We start from the raw sequence: 14505 nt of genomic DNA, 5'->3' as shown, positions 1-14505 counted from the left end.
CTAAGTGTCCTGCCAGGGGAATGTCACGTGTTAGGGTGAGTAGAAAGCCCCTAAACCTCAGAGGTATAACCAACTTCCTGGTAGCACCAGGCTTGGGGTATCTACCATCTGGATAAAGGATTGACTCGTCCCAGTAGATCCTGTGGAACCCACTGACATTACCAGCAGCATCACCAGCAACTTGCTGTCTGAGGGGTTCAAGAGAGGGGCAGGTTTGCGGTTCCAAACTCAAGTCTGCCCTGGAAGGGCCCCCTGTCCCCAAGAACTCAACCTGTTCATACTCTAGCTCACCTGGGACACTTCCTTCACAGGGACTGAGATCATCTCCCCCAAGAGACTGATCCTCACTCTGAGCCTGGGGGGAAGACAATGCATTACCCCTCCTGCGTCTTCTCTTTGAGGCACCTGGTCCATTGTTCCAGGTTCCAAGGCCTGTTCAGTGTTAGCTAGCTTGGTCTGTGACCTGGTCACAGCAAACACATATGCAGTGATACCCAGCATTGCTGCATGAGTCCTTAACTCTACTTCAGCCCAAGCTTAAGTCTCCAAATATTTGTCAAACAAAAACACCACTGGAAGGTCTGAGCTAACTGCAACTTTCTTAGGGCCAGTTACTCCTCCCCATCTGAAATTAAGAACAGCCAAGAATGATTGGTCCTGACATTGTTAGCATTGGTCACTTGGTACATTTCTCCAAGTATGATTTGTTCACGGCCCACAAGATTCTCTGTCACCATAGTGACACCTACACCAATGTCCCTGTATGCCATGGCCTCCTTACCATTGATCAAAGGCTGTTGTCTGTATCTGCCCATGTTACTGAGACTTACAAATAGGGTGGCAAGATCCATGCCACCATTAGACTAGTACAGCCTGAGCTTGATTTCTGACTAGGCCAGAACCCATCTCAGAGCCCAAGGTTAACCCTACCAATCCCTTGTTTCCTGTACTTGTGCTATGGGGCGCAGTTGCCTTAGGGGCAGTGGTGGTAGGAGGATTTTCCTTGGCTTTTGGACAATCAACATCTTTTGTCCAATGGGTCTTTACCTTACACAAGTAACATCCAGGTTTCTTTTTGCCTTTACCTTTGTTGGATTTTGAATCTCACCCAGATGTAGGTTTTTGGGGCCTTATGAAGACTTTTGATATTTACCCTTTTCCCCACCCTTATCTGGAGTTTTAGCATCTTGCTCATTTTGGTCACCACCATTGTTCTGGTTTCTCTGCTTCACCCTGCTTCTGACCCACTTATCTGCCTTCTTTCCCAATTCTTGGGGAGAAGTCAGATCAGAGTCAACCAGGTACTGATGCAACAACTGATTTTGGCAATTATTAAGGATTGGTTCCCTCATAATCAAATTGTACAATCCCTTAAAATCATTCACTTTACTGCCAAGGAAACAGCCTTCCAGAGCCTTAATGGCACTATCCGCAAAGTCTACCCTTCCTGATTCTGTGTCTTCTGGGTGTCTCTGAACGTAACCCTGTACTGTTCAGTGGTTAAACCAAACCCATCAATGAGAGCACTCTTCAGGACTGAATAATTGTCACCATCCTCTTCTCTAACAGTGAGGAGCTCATCTCTATCTTTGTCAGCAAAGGAGAGCCACACGATAGCTGCCCACTGCTCTTGAGGGAACCTCTGACCTTTACATGCCCTCTCTAAAGCAGTTATCCATTTATGGATGTAATCCCCCAAAATGGTAGGGAGGGACAATCTTGCTCAGATTCCTATTGTCAAAAGAATGTTGCCACCATGGGACTCTAGTCCCAATCTTTTTCTAGCTCGCTGGACTTCTAGGGACTCTTTGTCCAGGGCCAATCGCTGTTGCCTGAGCCTAAGCTTAGCTTTCTCGAGTTCCAGAAATTGGTACTCCTTGCTAGATACAGTGGTCCCTACAGACTGTCCTGAGTGATTAGACTCTGCAGAGGGAGACCTAGATCTCATTGGTAAACTCTTCACTCTTCTTGGCCTTCTCAATTACCTCCCTGAAGATCTGAGTTATGCAGGTGGGATCCATATTGGCCCTCCTGGCCAAGGTTTGAGTCTCGGTCATAAAAGGTGTCACCTTCTGACCTGTCCTCATTCCCTGTCCCACCCACTCTATCCTGTTCATCTGACCCAGGAGTCTTGCTTAGGTCATCTAACAGTATCATCTATATCCGATGTTCACTGTTGGCAATTCTCCCTCTCTTCAGCTTTCTAGAGGCACACAGGGCTTTCAATTTTTGGAATGAAAGCTGACTGTATCCAGAGGGCATAGAGCCACTGGCATCTCCTTTAGTAGACATACTAAGTGTGGCACCTACCTAACCTAGTGGGAACTAAACTCTTTGAGGTTGGAGAAAGGGTGTGCTAGACCCTTGTCTTCTCCAACCCTAAGTTCAGTAGAACTTACTTATTCTAAGCTAGTATTATAGGTACCTAGTACTTAGTGGTGTTCAGTTAATCAATACAAAGATTTATCTGGTAAAACAATGCAGGCTTGAATCCCAACAGCTGCACACCAATGTGAGAAGTTGGCCTACTATAGGCTGTCCACTAATTAAAGTGAGTACCCTGTACCAGTCCAAACAACCCTTATGGTGATTTAAGAGGTCAAAGATAACCTTAGCAAGCTATCCAAGTGGTAGCTGTGGAGAGCAGACTTCGGGCTTAGTCTTGAAGGAATGTTAAGCAGCTTGTTTTACCAGAATGTAACCTTATTGGATTGGTTAAATTAAAGGAAAACCACACAGTAGTTACAAAAATATGTATTTATTATTATAACACACTCTAAATACTTCACAGTATCTGCTACACACAGATAAACACAAAACACACAATACTGTAGCAAAGAAACAATCGTAAGTAGCACTAATACACAGTGGGCTCCAGGGGGAGACCAAACATATACTAAAATAGTGGTATAAGAACCACGACTTGAGTCAAGATAGTGTCTACAGGATATAGAATTGCTGGGACCCCAAGGAACCACTCAAGGTGAGTAAGTAGGGGGCCCCATGGGAGACGGGAGCAGAGTGGGAACATGACCGCATGCGCCGTACGATTCTACAAGAGAGTCGCAGTTGCAGTTTTACAGTTTAAGGTCCCTTCCCAGTGGATTACGAGGAAGCCCTTTGGATCATAGGAGGTTGAAGAGCAACCCCACCCGTGAATACCATAGTACCAGAGTTACCTATCCCAGGGAAGGCGGGTGCATAGGGCTGAAGTGGTGTTGGAAACCGCCGGGAACTCAATGGAGGACTTCGAGGAAATTCCACTGCGGGAAAAAAGAAAAGTGTCCGATGGAATTCAAGGGTGGATTCTTGATGAAGAGTACCTGAAAGCAGAGGAGACAGAGTCGGGGTCACTCAGGAGTGACCAGGGGCTCGATAGACGAATGCCCACAGATGTTGGGTGCTTCAGGTGCATTGAGGCGGTTCTTGACTCTGCAGCCACCGGGACCAGGTGACTTGGAGGAGAACCAGGAGCCGTATACGAGCTGACCCACAAAGGATGTCGAGTGCTGAGGGGTCGGTGTCTGGCTGGAGCCCAACAAGCCTTGGCAGCAGCAACCCACATAGATGGTCAAGAAAGTTTACGGTTCAGACCTGCAAGGTCTAGGAGACTCACCAAACCTAGAGGATTCAGGGCCAGCCTGGAGCAACCAGGGGAGCCTAAGTAAAGCAAAGTTGACCCTCAAGAAGACATACAGGCCAGAGGCACAGGAGTCGCAAGGGGACCTCGAGCAGAATTACAAAAAAACAGCCCACGAGCACTGTGAGGAGGCCAAAGTTCTTCAGTGGAAATGGTGCCAGAGGTTGGGGCTATTTGGAGCCCAGTGCACTAGTTTTGGGATCACCAACAAGCATATGCACTTGCAAAAGTATGCAGTGCACAGGGGTGCAGATATTGCAGGCCCCACAGTGGATTCTGACCTCAATCTCTGTGAGAGGGCAGATCGGACCTTGAGGGCCGTGGAACCCACCTCCTGTGTTCCTGGAGCCTTCGGAGTCTGCAGGAGCTCAGGATCAGCAAACCGGTCAGGTGCGTTACGGTGCCTGCGGTTGCATGGGAGTGACTACTTTACTCCAAGGGAGATGTCTTCAGTTGTCTTTAATGCTCCACAGGTCCTGTACAGAGCCTGTATGGTGCACTGACACAGACAATGCTTTGGACGGAGTGGGAGACAAAGTCGGGCCCAAACGATGTCCAGCGAAGTCCAGAGAGTCCAGGCGGTCGAAGTTCAGTGGTTTCTTGATCAGAATCGTATCCACATCGAATCTAGGGTCCTACAGCCAGGTAAACCCTTTTGTACCCACAGGAGAGGGTTGGACAGATTCAGGGCAGCCTCCCAGGGACCCTGAATCTGTCAGGACAGTGGGAAGGTTACTTCCATGTCCTTTGTCCAGTTTTCGCACCAGCGCAGGAGCCACTGTCTCCCAGGACTGCTTTGAACTGCACTATGCACAGGGACACCAAATGTGCCCCTCATGCAGACTTTCGGTTGCTGGCAAGCGCACCCACCCAGGCCTAATACAATAAATGCTGTCTGGGAGGTGGTCACACCTCCCTGTGACAGGATGCCTATTGGTCTGCCTTCCCCTGCGTGAGCTTGGCTCAGCAGCAGGAGGGCAGAAATGTGTCTCTGGTCGGCAGCAACCATTCTGGGCTGCCCAGGACTAGAAGACTGCTACTGGGAACACCAGGGACCACACAAAGCTAGTTTCTGAGGAGTGGAATCATACCTCCCACACCAGCTACATACCTCCTACACCGGTTACTGGTGTGGGTGTATGATTCCACAATGTTTGACACCAAACACAATAGGGTTACTTTCAGCCGTTTTAGAGTTAGTCATCACGCGGTTGCGTAATGCCACTCTGTATGTCATAAAAAATGGCTGTAACACTAACAACTCGGGAGAAGGAACTGCGTAGGCTGCAGGGGTGTCCTGTTTATTTAGTGGCACCCTCTCACTTAGAAAAAAGCACCCTGCCTTCAGGATTTTAACTTATAGGTTTTAAGTATAGTGACCCCTAGATAGAGTAAACCTATATCTTAAGTAAGTGGTGCATGCACCAACCTACACAGGCTGCAATGGCAGGCCTGTAGATCCATTTTGCATGGCCTCTCCTGGGTGGCATAATACATGCCTCAGCCCATGGGAGTCCTCTGGGGTACCTAAGCCCCGGGTACATGGGTACCATATACTAGGGACTGACAAGGGAGTGTACCTAAGTAGAAGTAGGCAGACTGGGGTCCTGAGTAGCAGGATCCCAGTCAAACTAGTCAAAAACAGTGTAACACAAAGCAAAAAAGTGGGGGTAACCATAAGAAGCAGATCCTACTTTCCTACACTAATGCTAAGACACATGAGACAGAAAGCATCATTGTCAAGTATATGTGATACAAACTAAAGGAAGTAGATAGTTCTCTATCTGTGCCCCTGAGAGCAGACATACAAACAATGGTACATTTACCTTTACAGAACCATCTGTGATATCATGGCAATTCCAACATGATGTCACAGGGTGAAATAAAAAAAACAATGACACAGATGTTGATAGTGGGGCTACATATCACTTCACCCTAAGCAGTAGCACAACATGTAAAATCATGTGTGACACTGAAATGAGAAAATGTGTACAAAGCTGCAGCTGTCATAATAGAAAATAGGCATGTTTTAAAGATAACTAAAACAACAAACTTGGGCAAATTTGCAAAGGTTCTATGACACGAGTTAATGTTTAGGCAATATGAGCTCAGGACAGGATATAGGGGAAGCAGAGGAAATATTGTGGCCGAGGCTCTGTGCTTTTAAGGGCCGCAAACTCCTACAGCAAAATGTAATTATAGATTTTTAATATACAACAAGCCTGTTGTTTAGGTCTCGCCTTGCTATCGCGTAAGCGATCGCTAAGCGAGACTATAGGGGCTTTTAAAAGTGCTCCCAAAAAGCGGATTGCATGGCTAGCACGCGCACAATCACGCGCATCGTGCCGCCATGCAATCCGCTTTTTGGGAGCACTTCAAAGGGTCCGCTCCCCCGCCCCCAAGCGAGCGCGCGCCACGCTCTGCCGGGCTTGTATCTTGATTGAAATCATCTGGTTTCACTTCCCTGACAAATGTATTGGGATACCCCACCCACCCCACCTTCCATAGCCCTCCCTCCGACCCCACTCTGCTTTTGTGCTCAGGGCCTCAGGCAGCTTAGCGAGGTTGTGAAGGAAAGAGCTGGTTAACAATGACTAGTTGCGTAATTCTGTGCAATGAATTGCTGAAAAAAGATCACAACGTTGTAGTTCCTTGGGTCTCAACTAGGCAGTGCACGCCGCTTCCACAACGCGGAACCGAAGCACCGCCCATCCTTCCAACCAGCTACCTCCACTGTTCCCTGCAAATGCTCACTCCTCCCCGGCCAACAGCATGCCCTCATCCCTCCTTCTCCACTCCGCAATCCCCCGACGAGGACCGCCCCAGCACTTGCGCTCCCCCTCCCCACGCCATCCACCACACCCGTGAGTACTCACTCCCCACCGGACCCCACGCAGCTCACCCCGAGCCTCGACAGCAACGCACCCCCAACCACAATTAACGCATCCTACCCCGCACCCTCCAGCCGTCTGTCCCCGACCACAAAAACTTCTTGGCCCGCTTCTCCTCCCTGCCTTCCCCCCACCAAGCGGGGTTCAGTTGCAGCACCTCGCACCAACCCTCAGCCGGGAGCCTCCGGTCTCCATGCTCAGGCAATGGAATTAAGGAACTACTTAAAAAAATATAAAGTCTCCCATTCAGTTTCAACAAGAAAATGATAACATACTACCTGGCAGCTCAAAGTTGTTTTTTTCATAGCAACATAGTTTGATTAAATAAAACGCTATTTGCATTTGTTTAAGACAATTCAATAAATAACATTCCGAGCTTACAAATAAAAAAAAAAACTACTACTGCAGACATATTGAGGGACAGTTCCCTGTCGCCCAGGACTTTAAGTGGGATTTAAAAACTGGGAGCTCTAAGGGGCATGGCCAATGTAATTAAGGGCGGGGCTTCAAACGCGTGATTAAAACACGTAAACTAAAAATCTGTGTTTCGCATAGTGTGCGATACTACTGGTAGTTTGCTATTTCTGCTAGGCAGCCAGATATATAATACAACTACTAACATTACACCTACAATAAACTAGGACTATTAACTTTGTCAATCGTTCTTAGATGCACATGCTAAATAAACAACCACTTTGGCTTCCTTATATATAATATTGCAAATTCTTCAGTTGTGAATTTATGAGACAGTGAAAGAACTAAAACGAGTCCCAGGAACATTGATCCTCACGCAAGATTGCTACCAAGCGTTGCTTTTTATTTTATTTTTTATTAGTGTAAGTGAGTGAAAGGGAGCACTGGACACGGTTTAACCTGGGAGCACATGACTCGCAGTGGCCCAAGCTTCCCACTTAGAGCACCAGTACCTGCAAAAACCCACCCAGGAAAAAAAAGCATTGGCAGTGCCAATAGGTCTCACCTGTGGGAGAGCTATAGGCTATGCACATTTACTTTATCAGTTTTGTACACCTGATTAGCTGCTGTGCAGCATGGCTGAAAGTTAGAAAACCAACAAGCATTTGCAATGCAATAGGTCTCGCAATTATGCAAGTTTGAGCTATTGGCACTGTAAATGACAATGCCTCTTATTTATGTTTTTGTTTGTAAAACATAAATAAAACGCATTGTCAATTACAATGCCAATAGCTCAAACTCCCGTAAATGCGAGACCTATTGCATTGCAAATGCTTGTTTTAAGAAGGCCACTTACAAGGCAAAATCATTATATGGTGTCAGATAACGTAGCTGCCTTGTTTTCTTAGAAAGCCGGGTTTTAAAATACTTTTACTAATGTTTTCATGCATGTTTGTGGGGCACAATGCAAATTTGCCCTTGAAGGTCTATATAAAGTATAGTAAATAGGTGCTATGTTGTTCATTATGCTGCAATACATAAGCGTTGGGGCAAACCATTTGTAAATATACCCCCTTGATTCAAGTGCTTATTATATGTGGTAAAAATATGAAAAGCACCCAGTGGGCCCCACATCAAGTTTTTAACCAAAGTCTCATAAAAACATTGCTCAAGCCTGAGTGAGATACATGTAATTAAAGGAGTGATACCAGTTCTGAGCGTACTAAGCAACATGACAAGTGGTGTAACTAGACCTACTGACACCCGAGGCGAACCCTAAGACGTTTGCAGCCCGGTGCAGGTAAACGGGGGGGCGTTGGATGACTTGTTTTCGGGGGATGGTGATAGTCGACAGACATGACTTGCTCACCTCCACTGCCCCTAAAAACAGTGATTCCCGGGGTGGACCGCCCCTCCGCTGAACATGATGCTACAATTTCTGGGGCTAATGCAAAACTTTTTCACTCATTCTTCAGGCATGCAGTGATGGAGAGACTCCATATTTAGGACTGAGAAAGATCTTAGAGTTACCTGCACCTACAAGTAGGGAAAGAACTTAGGAGACTCCCTAGCCTGTACATTATCAACCCTGTAGTGGGCCCTACTCCATGGGTGTTTTTTATGGTACCTGTTCCGAAGAAGGGAATGAAGCAAATCTGCATTTGAGTGGAAATTTGGCTGGCAAATGTAGCTAATGAAAGTGAGAGTTGTTTATTGACCACTCAGATGACATAATCAGTTAGTTACAGATTAATGTGCATTCACCAAAGTGAACCTGTTGTAAGGATATTAGCAGCTGCACTTGATCCACGAACCAACGTATTAGGAAGAAAACAAATTCAACCTACTCAGATCTGTTCTGATGCAAGGATCTCAACTTTGGCATTTCACTAAAGTTTTTTATGGGACATTCAGAAAATTGTTTGACAGATGCAAAGCTATTTTCAGTGAAACAGTGACATACTGGTGTGTGGAAAGATAATAGCCAGCCACAATAATGCCCTGAAGGAAACATGTGGCTCACTATCACAAGCAGGGCTTACACTGAAACTTAACATGTGTGAATTGATTAAACATGAATTCAAGTTTTCTTTACAGTTTCCCTGAAAATGCCATTACAATTTGACCTGTAACAAGGGGGGCATCACGAGGGGACAGGTCAACTCTCCTGGATGTTGGAGATCTCATTCAAATAATGCCTATAGATGATGACCAGCTATGACTCTTGATATATCTTCGGCCATGCCACCGCCTCTACTCTCTGCCTCACTCAGAGGTCAAACAGACAAGAGCATTTGATATTTCACAACAGACAAGAACATTTGAGTGATCTTCCACATGCCCAGAGTTATTTTGTAAAATAAAAGAGGATGTGACCTCAGCTGACCACATAGAGTACTTTGACCCTAGTTAGTGAATACCTGTCCGGTCATGGTTGTCATTGATGTCAAACAACACCAATTAGGCCAAAAGACTGTTTGAAATTAATAACATATTCCAAAAGAATCTGAGGACCTTGAATAGACATATTCTCAGTCACAGGAGAGCCTAGTCATGGTGATGGACTGTGAATGCTGTGACACATTCCTGTTTATTAAACCCTTCTTAATTGAGATAGACCATAAAGCACTGCTAACAACCCCAAAGGCAAAATGCAACCCTGGTTCAAATGAGCAGGGACACAAAATACAGAATTTGATTTCAAGAACATCCACAAACCCCGGATGAAGTGCAAACTGTCATCTAAAACATCTACTCATTCAAAGGTTGTATCCCTCCACTTGCTTCTCTTCATTCACTCTCTCTTTTCTACATTTAAGCACTGTATCCTTCAAGATTCAGAGATTGGCTCAATTTTAATCTCAGACCACGCCCCAGTGCTTTCTGATATTTTGGTTAGTAGGCCCAATAAATAATCCTGGAGGTGTACTAACTTGTTACTCACAGACGCTTCCTTTCTTGCTTCCTTCACCGCCGTCCAAATTATTGATAGCAATCAAACTACATTTAATTTAATTTGGGGCACCTTTAAAGTGGCCTCAATGTTTTTTTATGGGTTTTGTCCAGTCTAAGAAGTCAAATGTGCAAAAGAAGTCTGCTTCATATTTGTACTCCTCCCCAAACTGTTTAAATTATTTAGTTACTTTAACACTCTAAAATTCTGGTTTGGTTCCTTTTTGGAAGCCACAATATGTTTAAATCCTAAGAAGGATCGGGTGCTGGCTCAATGTAAGAATTACAGACCCATTTCCTAAATCAACACAGATTGCAAGATATTTGCTAAAGCATTGTCTTTCTGCTTACTTCCTCTAATGCCTGACCTCATTGATGCACATCAATCTGGCTTCCTCCCTCACAGGAATGTCGCTGATAATTCTCATACTTTTCTAAACATCATCAATAAAGCTTCACCAATTTAGGACTTCACATTATTTTTCTGGATTTGAATTTAGGAACACTCACATTAAGTTTACAGCATATGCAGACTATATTCACTTATTTATGTCAATTCCAAACCGTTCTCTCCCTACTTTTTTGACAAACTTACCCTATATTCCACTTTCTTAGCTTATAAATGAAATGTAGACAACACAGAGGTACTGCCAGCTGAAGCAGACCGCTCCTGGAATTCGTCCAAAATCAAATGCATGTTTTACTGTGCAAACCTAAAGGACACACTCAAAACCAACTCAGAAGTCCTTTCAGACAAACTTATTATATTTTCTCAGAAATGGTCACCTCTATACCTTTCCTAGTGGGGTCGATTGGAAACTATCAAAATGATGCTTCTTCCTATTATAAATCTCCTTCTTGTGATTCTCCCCATAAAGATATTTAAGGGTTTCTGTGGCTCAAATGACAAAATCATTTCAAAATTTCTTTGGCCTTGTCAAATCTCCCTCTCTAAACTAGAGCTTCCTAAGTCTCTTGGCGGTGAAAACGTTCCTGAATGTATTAATTGGTATCAAACAAATGCAAGTTTATTTAACCCAACCCCTCAATGAACCCCAGAAACTATGGCTCTCTTTGGAACAGGATTTGCTATCACCTTTCTCTCATAACCATATTATCTTCATGACCAACCCTCCTAAAGTTTGTTTACCAGTTACGGTCTCTCACGCATGCACCTTATTGAAGCCCTTTTTCGTATCAACTCTCACCCCCATGAATCAGTTCCTGAACAGCCCTATTGGAAACAAAACTTTTCTTAAGAAACAGGGAAGGACTTTGTGATGGCAGGTATGGATGGAAAGGGTTATAATTCTCACCTCTCAGTTACCAGTTCTTAGTCACCTATCAGACTCAGTTCAGGTTCCCTATTCCATTTTCAAAGTTATCCTCCATAGACAAGCTTCCTTCCCCCTTGCATTCCCAGTACAATGAACTCTCTGTTTTGGTACACCATACATTTATGAACCTATCCTCCACTGAATTTTCTCATCCAGGTTCATTTGCTCACCCAATCACATCCTCTATACACACCAAAGTGGCTTGCTTTTATGAACGTCTGATTGCATCTGATCCAGACAGGGCCAAAACACTCAAAGAAAATTATGGGAATCCGATCTAGGTTTCACATGGCCAATATATGTGTGGAACGGAATGTGGTGCAAAATACATTCCACTACCCGTTCTACTAGACTCACTTGAACCATATATTTTTTCTATATCAGACGTTTTTATACTCAACTTCTTCGTTTCAAGCTCAAACTTGCGTGCCAAGACACATGCTGGTGCTTTCACATTCATTCTGGCACATACTTTCATATGTTCTTTTCCTGACCGCTTTATCCACTTTCTGGTGACTGGTTTGGAATCACATCACTGCAATCACTCAGATTTGCATTCCCCTTTCACATGATCACTTGTTTATGGGTAGCATGCATTATATATGGAAGTCTCATAGAATGCTTGGGAGATTGGTAGATCTCTTGATTTTCATAGCCATTTCTGTTATTACTTCCAATTCCTCTGGAATTGTACTTGGTATCCCCTTGGGACATCCCCTTGAGTTCCCCTAACATCATCCTCACGACAAGGGAGGTTCACCCAACAAATGACAACAGGTGCCTAAAATGGTCCCAGGTAGCCTTGGATGAAGACAAATTTGAATTAATTAAGTCCAATCTCTTGGTAAGCACTGCAGAGCTACATAGACTGGCCCAACATCAGGGAGGGATTGATGAGATCCTGGCTTGACATGGTCACTTATTGGAACACTTGGCTACCTATTTTAGTGAACCAAGACTCTCCCAGGAAACTGGAAAAAAGACCAAGTCACAGTTTGCCTGGTTCAACCAGGAGAGTAGGAGCCTCCGGCATCAACTAGCCCATGTCATTAGGGCAAACAATATGAACCAACTAAGGAAAGTGAGGAGATCCTACAAGTTAGCCCAGGCTAGAGATACAAGGGAATGGGATAAGAATAGATGGGAGCAAATCAGTGAGGCCTGTGCCAGAAACGATTCCCAGCAATTCTGGCTTTTAGTAACCAGGGGTGATGCAAATAGGTCCCCGCTGCCGACTAATAATATTTGAACAGCAGCCTGGTTTGACCACTTCTCATCACTCTGTTCTGGATCCTGTGTCACAGATATTGAAGACCTCCCCCTCGGATATGCTCATCCTATTGCCATGGATTTATTTTCTAAAGATGAAATCAGGTCTAGTGTCAACTCCATTGTAAGGGCCAAAGCCCCAGGTCCGGATGGCATTCCGGGTGATGTCTTTGCGAACGATCCTGAAAACTGGACAGCCTACATTTTGGCCCTAGCTAATGGGAATGCAGCTGGGGCCCAAATACTATTCTCCTGGAAGGGAGCTGAGGCAATCCCAGTATACAAGAAGTGTGATATATCCATACCTTCCAATTACAGGCCTATTAGCCTCATTGACTGTGTCCAAAAGATGTTGGCTCCCACACTACTTTTGAAGATACAGGCCTGGATCAGCGACCACAATATCTTGTCCCCATATCAAGCTGAGTTCAGACAAAAAATAAGCACTGTCGATCAGGTGTTCCTATTTCTCTTATTGACCTGAAAGACGCTGGTCTTTGGCCAGAGAAGCCTCCATGTAGCTTTCATTGACCTAAGTCCGCTTTCAACCTAGTTCCAAGAAATAAGCTCTGGAGTGTTCTCAAAGTAATGGACCTTCCTTCCAAGGTCTTAGCACTTGTTATCCACCTCCATGAGGCTAACTAAGCAAGGGTTTGTTGGGGTAATCAAAGACAGCTCACTGATTCGATAAAAGTCAACAAGGGGGCCCGACAGGGCTGCGTATTGGCACCTACACTCTTCTTATTATTTGTAAATGGAGTAGTTCAGCACCTTTCTGAGGTCCCCGCAGATGCCCCCCCCAGGAGGCGACAAAGTGGTAACACTGTTGTTCGCTGATGACACGTTGTTAATCTCTAAATCCCCCAGAGGGCATTTAGACCGCTTCAAGGGTTTCCGTGACTCCTGAGGCCTAGAGGTCAATACCTCAAAGACAAAGCTTTTAATGCTGAGCCCTCATAAAACATACATAGGGAAGCTAACACTGGGTGGGGTCCCATTGGAGAGAGTGAGTACCTTCAACTATCTGGGGATCACTCTCTCGTATGATATGTCCTGGAAGCCCCAAGTATCAAAGCGCACTCTCCATCATAGATAGATAACTGGGGCTTTTATTAAAGAGGATAGGACCTCCCATACCAAACCAGCAGCTGCCCCTCTCTACATATATGACTGCAAGTCAGTAGGTTCAGCATTGTACAGTGCGGAACTGTGGGGATTCAAAAAGATGGAAGGCCTCCTGACCGCTGAGAATAAATTCCTGAGGGTCCTGGTTTCACTCCCACAGAGTACCCCTCTTCACCCACTAAGGCTGGATATGGGAAGAGCCACCATAATCGAGAGGGCGAAGTTACGCCCCTTTTATTTTGGCTACGTCTAAATCCCACCCCAAGCTGCTTCCTTTTGCTGCCACCCTCACTGAAGTGAAGGCACTTGAGCTCTATTAGAAAATTGGCTGGATTTGCAAAGTGAAATCTTTGCTTACTGCAATAGAGCTAGAGGGGTTGTGGGAAACCAAGGATCCAGCACGGCTGCCTAGCAAGGACCTGTTTCAGAAACAATATTGGAATTGCGTGGCTCAGTCTTCTCTATTGTATCCGTCCTGGGGCCGCCCAACCATGGAGTTCATGGAGTTCAAACTGTCCTGCCATATAATCAATACCTGGAGGCTATCACGATTCCTTAGGATAGGAAGCTTTACATGTAATTCAGATTCAACTCACTTTCTGTGAATTCTTTCATAGCTTCCTGGTGACAGCCTTTTATTCCATCACAGTTTTTCCCAGGCTGCCCCTCTGCTGTTGAGTCAATTGGTCACATATTTTTTGCCTCCCCATTGTATCAGCGGCCGAGAGGCAAATGGCTTGCTCCCATTTGCAAACGCTTTGGCATTCATTGCCATCACAAGGCACTGTGCTTTTTAAAATTTGTTTCTAGGCTGTTGGTAGTTTGCACAGTTGCAAAGTTTCTCGGTAATATGTGGGCAATTCGAAGGTCTGTGTTG

The sequence above is a fragment of the Triturus cristatus genome, chromosome 11 (assembly GCF_964204655.1).
Source record: "Triturus cristatus chromosome 11, aTriCri1.1, whole genome shotgun sequence".
NCBI lineage: Eukaryota > Metazoa > Chordata > Amphibia > Caudata > Salamandridae > Triturus > Triturus cristatus.
The sequence above is the reverse complement of the archived record's forward strand: the minus strand, read 5'-3'. Positions refer to the sequence as shown.